Genomic DNA, 9,689 nt, shown 5'->3' with positions numbered 1-9,689 from the left:
CAGAGTGTGTGTGCCCAGCTCCAGTGTGCAGCGGGCTCTGTTCCCAGGGGCAGCAGGCCAAGGTCCGAGGCTCAGCCTACCAGGAAGGCAGAGCCAGGGTGAAAGCTAATACTCCTAGTCCCAGGAAGCAGGAGAGAGAGGCCATTGGGAAGCCGAAGACAGAAGAAGGGTTGCTGTCCGCGTGGGCTACTCCATCCATTCTCAGTGATGCGATGGCAGGTGTTGCCCATCTGAATGGTTTAGAATGGGGGAGAGGGAGAATTATTGGCAGCTGACTTCAATTCCTGGCCACACACCCATGGTGACTGGTTCTTGAGTAGCACAAGGAGAGTGGAGGGGGTGGTCCCAGGAGGGGAGGACAAAGGCCAGCCAGAAAAGGAAACACTATCAATGTCCAGGCAAGTCTGGATCAGGAGCCAGAGAGCTGCGGGTGCTGCAGCAAGAACAGGAAAATCCAGCAAGGGGCTGCAGGGCTGAGAGCAGAAGGAATGTGGTGTGGGTGAGAATGTGATTGGATGCTGGGATGAGGAGCTGGCTGGCTCTCCTGAAGTGTACAGCCCCTGGGAGGAGCAACTCCCAGCAGCACTTGCGGCCACCCCAGGGAGATGGGCTATGAAGTCTGGGCATGCAGAGCTGACACTTGGACTGTAGTGTCATCCCACAGAGCACTTCAGAGGCAGGAGCATAGGGCATGGCTCCACAGGGTTGGCACCCATGGCTCTAGGGTACCCAAGAACTAGGTCTCAGGAAGACCATGGGGCGGGGGTTAAGAATACACCAGAGAGGGTAGTGCGGTCCCTCTGGAGGTCACAGTTCAAGGGCCTCCGAGAGCTCTAGTTCCAGGTATATGAGGAGTGGGAGGAGCTGGAATCACAGGCTTGTCAGCACACCAGCCTCAGCTACCCACCATCTACAAGACGCTGGAACCAGAACAAGACGGACTAAGGCTTTGCCTCTGGCTCAAAGCCTGTTTGCTGGCAGGGGAAGCCAACAGCCTCTCATGAGGACACAATAGAGGAGGTGCAGCCTCCTGCCTCCTCTCTCACCATGGCTGAACTGCAGCATGGTGGCTCTCTTCCCAAAAGCCCCAGACAGCAGCTCATGTAACGAATGCTGAGTCCCAGGCTGCACCCTAGCTCTCGGGCTATGTCCTCTCCAGCTTATCTCTCTCTGACTGGGCCAGAGATGTAAGGTACGTGGCCTCCTTCGGCTCAGCCTAGACCCTGGTACCCACAAGGTTGAATCTCACTTGCCACAGGACTCAACCCAGAGCCTGACAGGGGTGATTGTAGCTGAGTGGGCCACTTGTCGGTGCCCTCAAAGCCACGGTGGCCAGGGGACTCCTGCTCTCTCATTCTGCCATGTGTGGCCACCCTGACACTAGCCCGGGTCTTTCCCATCAGCATTTTCATCTTGGCTCACACACAGCATGAGGCGGACTGTGTAGCTTTTGAGGGTGACTGGAGAGGGAGGAAGGCCGTCCTTTCCTGCTACCATGCGTGCTGGGAAGGGGGCACTTAACGTTTCTTGACTACTCATCCCATGACCTCTTTCTTGCCAGCTGAGTCTGGTTGAATATTCAGGTTTATCTACTTAATGTGGATTCTGGAAAAAACAGTGATTTTCTCTGAGTCTGTTGCCATGGAGCCCAACATTGTTGGGGGATAAAAGGGTGTTGATGTCCGGGACCATTCTAAATGTGATTCAGGATCCATCTACTCACTTAGAACTGAAAGATCCCACGCAGAGAGACCCTTACTCAAGTCTTGGGAAATCGCGGACCCCAGACACAGAGAGACCATTTTGGATGTAATAAGCAAAGGCGAGGTTTATTACGGAGACCTATTACAGAGATCTCCGGGCCGACACATATCCCACGCAGGAGACAGAGGTGTCGACCCCGAGAGGCTGGGAAAAAGAGTATTTAAAGGCAGAGGCTGTGAGCACCAGGGGATGGGGGATGTCAAAGGGGAATGTACCACAAGTTACAAGATTGTTTTATGGCTCCAGGAGATAAGGGGACGCCAGAAGGTTTTATGGCCCCCTGGTTCCTGGAACAGAGCTACTAAATCAGGAGAAGGGTAGGGTCTTCAGGTCCTCATTATTTTTAAACGTTTGTCAAAACTGATGGAGCATTTGTATTTGAAACACCTCTGGTTAGGCTTGGGCTGCCCGGTTTCTTGGAATGCTCTCTGCAGGACACAATGGCTGAAAAGCACAAGTAGGGGCTTATCAGGGTCTGGAGGACATCTGGTTAAAGTATGACTCTGAGTAAGCTGGGGGGACGTCTTTGGATGGTTTATGGGTCAGTCCTCGATAGCCTGAGCTGGTTCTTGCATTCCTTTTCTTTATCTTTATGGCCTGCTATTCCTGGCGGCAGGGCTTAGCCCTGAGTTTGTGGCTTTTGGGGCTAACTCTTTTAATTTTATATTTTTAAACCTAGAATTCGTATAATTTTCTTTTCATTCCCGTCTTCTCCTACTAAATAATTCTAATCTTAGAATTTTGATATCAAGTCTTATTTGGTCTCACCAGTTGTCCTAACTGACTGGTACTGTTGTCTCAGGACCATCAACCGTACAGCACCCACTCAATTTTTAACAAAAGCAATTAACCTGTTTGTCACGCAGGAGCCAAAAACTAAAACCAAGAAAATTATTAATAATGGCCCAGCTGTAGCAGAGAGTAGGGTAGTCATCCAGGGAGATCTACTAAACTAGCTCTCGAACTATCTCTGATGTGTTTTTCTGTCTGTCTGTCTTTTGTCTAACCTTTTTTTTAAGTTTATTTATGGAGTCTTTAATTACTCCTGAATGGTCTGTATAGAAGCAACATTTTTCTTTCAGTGTAGCACACAGATTCCTTCTTTAAGGAATATCAGGTCTGATCTTTTCTTATTTTGAAGGACTACCTCTGAGAGGGAAGTTAGGTATTCTTGGAGGTCAGCTAAAAAGTCTTTTACTCTTTTTATATCTGAGTCAATGGCAGTTCTGAATTCTCTATAAGCCTTGTATTGTAGGGCAACAGCAGATGTCCTTGTGCTGCCCTTGTAGCACCTAGATAGCCCTAGCCCTAAGTAATTCTCAACTCCTTTTTTTTGTCTCTTACTAAGTCTTTAGCATCAGGATTCCAATCTGGACACTATCTGAACCTATACACCAAGGTCATGACTGTCTTTCAGAACTTCTAAACTTATATAGGTTGTGATCCCTGAGGCACAGTCCCAAGAAGTGTTAGGAGTACTAACATATGTAATGTTACATTATTTGTAATAGAAATCAAGCCTATCCCCACACCTATCTCGATGGAACCCAGGACAAACATGACTGAATTTCTCTCTAGGTCCCAGCTCTCAGCCCTAACAGCTAGTACACGGCTGGTGAGGGCTGAGAATTGACGGCTGTCAGGGTGGTCAGCAGCACCAGGTATGGTCCTTTCCAGCGAGGATCGAGTGTCTGGGCTCAGTGTAGCTGCTTCCGACCTGGAACTGATGGGATGTCTCAGGGGTCTCCGGGGCATAGGCTGCTGTCAGCTGTGAGCAGATTTCTTTCTGTATCACCTGTAGGTCTTTTAGCCTGGCACACAAATCATTATTACTATGACATGTTGGTTCAGTAACATCATCTAATACAGTCAGAGGAGCTGAGGCCCCATATAAGATCTCAAAGGGGGTAAGGCTGAATCTGGAAGGGGTATTTCTTGCTCTGAAGAGAGCAAGAGGGAAGGAGTGTCACCCAGTCTGTGCCAGTCTCCATGGTCAATTTGGTCAGGGTCTCTTTTAGAGTTCTATTTATTTACTCTACCTGAATTGAGCTTTGAGGTCTGTAAATACAATGTAATTTTTAATCGACCTCTAAATACTTGGCCACACCCTGGCTTACCTTGGCAACGAAAGTAGGACCGTTGTCTGACCAGATTACCTTGGGCATTCCAGACCTGGGGAAGATTTCTTTCAGTATCTTCTTGATGATTGTAGAGGCCGTCTCTCGTTTGGTGAGGAAAGCTTCTATCTATTCCTGAAAAAGTATCTACAAGCACTAGGAGATACTTGTGATTATATTTTTCTGGTTTTATCTCAGTGAAGTTCACTTTGACTTTTTATTAAACTCTCTAGGTCTCTTTGTCTTGTTTGTTTGTTAAGCATTTGTTTACTGACGTATCTTATATTTTTTACTGTCTCTCTTGGCTAAAATCTTAAAGTCTATTACATATACCTTAACTACTTGGACAAACTTTTTATCTCCTAAATGAGTCCATTTCTGTATTTGGCAAAGTGAGTCTTTTCTTTGTTTTCTGGGGAGTATAGCCTTCCCCTCAAGTGTGTCATTGTCTTTTTATCTTTTAAACAACTTGGGCCTTTTCTAAGTGAGGCCATCCCTTAGTCTAATCCTAGTTCTCAGTGGCTGTCTCTTGCAGGCCTGTAACCAGGATAGGCTCCTGTATAGCCATTTCCCGAGCCACTTTATCTGTTTTGTCACTGCCCCATGTCACTGAATCTCTTCCCTCCTGTTTTCCTGGGCAATGAATAGTACTCACAGTTGTTGGCTTCATCAGGGCATCCAAGAGATGGCAAAGGCATCTGTGGCGCTGATGTGCTGGGGGGGTAGAGGTTCAGCCATTCTAGATGACATTGTGTTGTCCACCATGGCAGCACCCACTTGTCTCTGACCTTCATTCATGAAGAGAACTGTTCCTGTCTGTGGACAAGGTCCTCGGCTTTCAGCAGGGATCAATCAGCCAGTCGCAGAGGTCTTTCCTCCACCCATGTGCTTCTGTCAGTGTTTGACACTCGTGCTGTGGTGGCTCCAGGTCCGGATTGGGCAGCAAGGTGACCAGATTGTCCCCAACCGGTGGAGAATCTAGTCCATGGCAGCTGACCAGTGGTCCCATCTTTGGACACTCTATCAGCCACTCTATCACAGTTTAAGTCCTGGATTGGGTGATAATTGTTAGTGCCCGGCTGGCAGGAACGGTGTGTTTCAGGCAGAAAAGCACTAAGCCATTCAACTCCCAGCATCAGTTACTGGTGTACTGAGACAGGTCTTAAGCTCCACATACACAGTCTATAGATATGTATACACATGGCCTCATCCAGCCATTTCAGCCCATGCAAGCCAATTTGGAGAGCAATTTTCTCATGAGCAAGGGATGGGGGCAGTCAGGGATGACCATGAATTAGTGGGTGGGTTACCCGGCCCACGCCAAGGTCCACTGTTCTTCGGGCAGTCCATAAGTATTGCTTGTTGTCAGTAGGCCCCTGTACCAAAGGTCTTTGGATACTGGCCCACTGGAGCATAGGAGCACAGAGCATTGGGTCCCTGTATCCACAAAACAACTGGGCGGGCTTCCCTTCCATCTCTGTGCATAGCCAGCACCAAGAGGCTCTCCAGTGTCCCCTCTTGTTCTTTCTGGGGCAGTCCCTGACCCAATGTCCTTTTTCTTCGTATTAGGCACACTGATCTTTAGCCAGGAATTCTCTTCTGTTGTCAGGTACTATCTTCCTAGGTTCCCTAACTACTGTGGCCAGTATATGTTCCTCTCTTGTCTTTTATCTCTCTTTAGCTCTCTAACTTCTGTTTTTTTGTCTCTTTTTTTCCCTAGCTTTCTGTTCTTTTTACCTCTTTTTTTTTTAACCTTACTTTCTCTGTAACTTACACTAACTCTCAGCAACTTAACTTAACCCTTCAAATTTTTGTAACTTTTTTTTTCATATCCTTTCTTTATCTTAGCCAGATTGGTGGGGCATTTTCTAGCCCCTCAGAGACCCACCCTTGGAGCCTGGCAGCAGACCTGGCACTCCCTACCTTTAGGCGTCTGAAGAGAGCAGGCAGAAGTGAGGGCCTTCTATCCATCTCTGGAATAAAAAAAAACTATAGCTCTCTCCATGTCTCTGAATATCAGGACTGTAGTAGTAGTCCTTTACCAAACTGTCTCAGTGGGCTAAGGGCCCATGGAAACGAAAACATTAATCCTGACCTCGGCCACAGCCAAAGCCTGAATTCTAAATTCAAACTGGCAAAACAAAACAAAGTTCTTTACAGTTTGTTGTAGATTCTTTGAAACTATTTTAGGGGCTTCTCTGCCCCCCAACCTGGGACATTTCTACCACAGGGGCAGGAACTGGCTGCTGTGGGGATAGGATCAAAGGCATTCTCCATGCTAATGATGACCAGTGAGAAAAGTAATTTAATGCTGGAGACTGGCTCCTCTCTTGGAATAGGGCCAGCAGATAAGGCAGGCTCCTTAAAGAACTTCTCTTAATGAGCACCCTCTTTCTGTGAGCAAGAGTTGAAGGTCTGGTCACTAAAAGCAGAAATTCCTTTCTTGTTCTTGTTTTTCTTAGAGTCCTCTCCCACCTCACTCTCAGCCTTTTTAGATTATTCTTTATGTAGCATTTTTAACACAGCCTGTCCCTTTTTTATAGCCTGTTGACAGCATTTCTGATCTTTTAGGCAGCTATGCACTAAGTGTCATACCGGCTGAAACTCCACCTTTAAGATTCTTTGTTTCTAAGCAAAATTTAAATCCTTTTCCAGCTTATCTCAGCTGTCCACCATGAGATTCCCAGAGATCGCAAACCAAGGTGTAGTAATTTACTAAGAAATCTTTTTATAGTGTTTCTTTTTACCTTAAGCCTTTTTCTTTTAAACAGCTCCTGAAGAGCCAGAAAAATTGGGAGAGACTTGAGAAGTCCCCATGCTCGCTGCAGCAGCTCCGCAGCTAATTTCGCTCCCCCCTACTGTGTGTTTCAAGCACAAGCACAGATAAAACACTATGTTTTAAAAAATTAACGTTGGCTATCAACCAAAACACCGACACTAGAGCGGGGTCCATAAAATTAAGTTTCTTACTCACTATACTTGTTTCATACCGGAGGCCTAATCTGGGGAACTTTTTTATTTACGAGCAGTTTTGTCCTCAAGGTTTTTGTTAATGTCTGTTTACACAACTGTTAACAGCAGCTAGGCTGATCAAGGGGAGTAAAGGGAGGGGCCTCTCTCCTTGGGGAGGAGGCTCAGGAGAGAAAGACAAAACTCCTTGGCAGAAAACAATTTTTCTCAAGCAAATTATTTTTAACTCTTAACTTAAGCACCAAGAGGACCAAGTAAAACTCTATGACGAACAAAGCAAACAGTTTCATGATTTCAAACACAGTCATCAGTCCAAGATTTTAAACACAGTCGTCAGTCCAAATTCAAACACAGTCGTCAGTCCAAAATTCAAAAACGAAACAAAAGCCAAAAAGACACTCGACAATACCACAGAAAACAAGCCAGACAAACAATATCAAGACAAAGCATCTTATAACCAACTTTCACAGATGCCTGGTACCTTCAGTACGTGGCCCAAACTGCAGCTTAACCTTAGCTGCTTTTGGGATGAGATGGACCATCTGATTCCACCTCCCAACAGGATTCCAGAGTGTCCTCTTGTCCTAACGACCAAGCACACTTATCCGCGCCTATATTTAAATAGGCAGCCGAACTCGACCTCTGACGGAGTGGGATTCCTCGTCCACTCCCGCCTAGGTAAAAGGAGCATTCCATCTCCTTTGTTCCAGAAAACCAGAGTCAGGTCCTCCTGACTGTCCACAGCCGGGCTCTCCCGACTGTTCTCCGCCCGTGGAACGTCTTCCAGGGGCTGCAGCCTTGCGGGCCCGGGGCGTCCCCCCTTCCGCAGCCAGGGGGTCCTCACGGACCACAAAGGCAGCTGCACTGAGTGGGGATACACATCCACTCTCCTACAGGGCAGGAATACACATCCACCCTCTTACCACAGGGCAGGAATACCCATCTGCCCTCTTACCACAGGGCAGGAATACCCATCTGCCCTCTTAACACTGACCAGTACTAAGACACACATATATACACACACGGTGGAACCAAAACAGAGACAGACACAGACTGACGAATGCGGCGCCGCTCACACAGAAACACTCAGACAAACATCCAACTCACCTCCAAGGGGTCTTCGGAGTCTGGGGTAGTCGCGCAGATCCCGGACGAGCCCCCATTATTATGAAAGATCCCACGCAGAGAGACCCTTACTCAAGTCTTGGGAAATCGCGGACCCCAGACACAGAGAGACCATTTTGGATGTAATAAGCAAAGGCGAGGTTTATTACGGAGACCTATTACAGAGATCTCCGGGCCGACACATATCCCACGCAGGAGACAGAGGTGTCGACCCCGAGAGGCTGGGAAAAAGAGTATTTAAAGGCAGAGGCTGTGAGCACCAGGGGATGGGGGATGTCAAAGGGGAATGTACCACAAGTTACAAGATTGTTTTATGGCTCCAGGAGATAAGGGGACGCCAGAAGGTTTTATGGCCCCCTGGTTCCTGGAACAGAGCTACTAAATCAGGAGAAGGGTAGGGTCTTCAGGTCCTCATTATTTTTAAACGTTTGTCAAAACTGATGGAGCATTTGTATTTGAAACACCTCTGGTTAGGCTTGGGCTGCCCGGTTTCTTGGAATGCTCTCTGCAGGACACAATGGCTGAAAAGCACAAGTAGGGGCTTATCAGGGTCTGGAGGACATCTGGTTAAAGTATGACTCTGAGTAAGCTGGGGGGACGTCTTTGGATGGTTTATGGGTCAGTCCTCGATAGCCTGAGCTGGTTCTTGCATTCCTTTTCTTTATCTTTATGGCCTGCTATTCCTGGCGGCAGGGCTTAGCCCTGAGTTTGTGGCTTTTGGGGCTAACTCTTTTAATTTTATATTTTTAAACCTAGAATTCGTATAATTTTCTTTTCAAGAACTACTCGGGCACCTGCTGTGAGCCTGGAATCCTGGTGCAGTGGAAGTAGCCACAGCTAAAACAAAGGTCCTTGCATCAAAACCTTCTGTGGTGGTTTGAATAGACTATTCCCTTTGTGAATGTTTAGTCCCTGGGGAGTGGCACTATTTGAAAGGATTAGAAGGATTAGAAGGTGGGGCCTTGGAGGAACTGTGTCACTGGGGGTGGGCTTTGAGGTTTCAAAAGTCCATGCTAATCCCAATCTCTCTTCCCCCTCCCCCTCCCCCTCCCCCTCCTCTTCCCTCTCCCTCTTCATCTCTCTCCCTCTCTCTCTGCTCCTGTGGGTCAGGATGTAGCTCTCAGCTACTGCTCCAGCACCATGCACGTGGCCACACTCCCTGCCATGAAGATAATGGACTAAACTTCCGAATCTGTAAGCAAGCCACCATTACCTTCTTTTGCCAGGTGATGGTGGCACCTTTAATCCCAGCACTTGGGGGACAGAGACAGGCAGATACTCTGTGAGTTTGAGGCCAGTCTGATCTACAGAGGGCGTTCTAGGACAGTCAGGGTTACACAGATAAACACTATCTTTAAACAAACACAAAAATTCTTTCTTTTATAATAGCTGCCTTGGCCACAGTGTCTCTTCACAGCAAAAGGCTAATATACATTTTAGAGGAGAGAGACAAAAGAACACGAGTAAAGTAAGTGTAAGGCATGTCAGGGACTATGGTAGCCTAGAGAGGCGTGCACGTCCCAAACGGGCTCTGGGATGTAGTCGGCAAAGGTTCTGATGATCAGAACACACACAGGAGCACTGTCCAAGAAGGGTTCATGTTGGCCAGGGTTCTCTAGAGGAACGGAACTTACAGAATGCATTTCTAGGTAGAAATGGGATTATGGTGATTTACAGGCTGTGGTCCAGCTAGCCCAACAATGGCTGGCTATG

At 47.4% G+C, this 9,689-nt stretch overlaps 1 long non-coding RNA gene across 1 annotated transcript; it reads right to left on the bottom strand.

Annotated features, from left to right (window-relative positions):
* Window positions 1-1,801: 1,801 nt before the first annotated feature.
* LOC134479479 (uncharacterized) lies at window positions 1,802-8,948 on the bottom strand. The gene is made up of 2 exons (XR_010052862.1): window positions 7,959-8,948; window positions 1,802-3,575 (listed from the first exon to the last, which is right to left on the bottom strand). It is a non-coding gene; the product is annotated as an uncharacterized LOC134479479 (long non-coding RNA).
* Window positions 8,949-9,689: the final 741 nt, after the last annotated feature.

Source organism: Rattus norvegicus, chromosome 6 (assembly GCF_036323735.1).
Source record: "Rattus norvegicus strain BN/NHsdMcwi chromosome 6, GRCr8, whole genome shotgun sequence".
NCBI lineage: Eukaryota > Metazoa > Chordata > Mammalia > Rodentia > Muridae > Rattus > Rattus norvegicus.
Note: the sequence above shows the minus strand (reverse complement) of the source record. Positions and strands in the feature narration are given on the sequence as shown.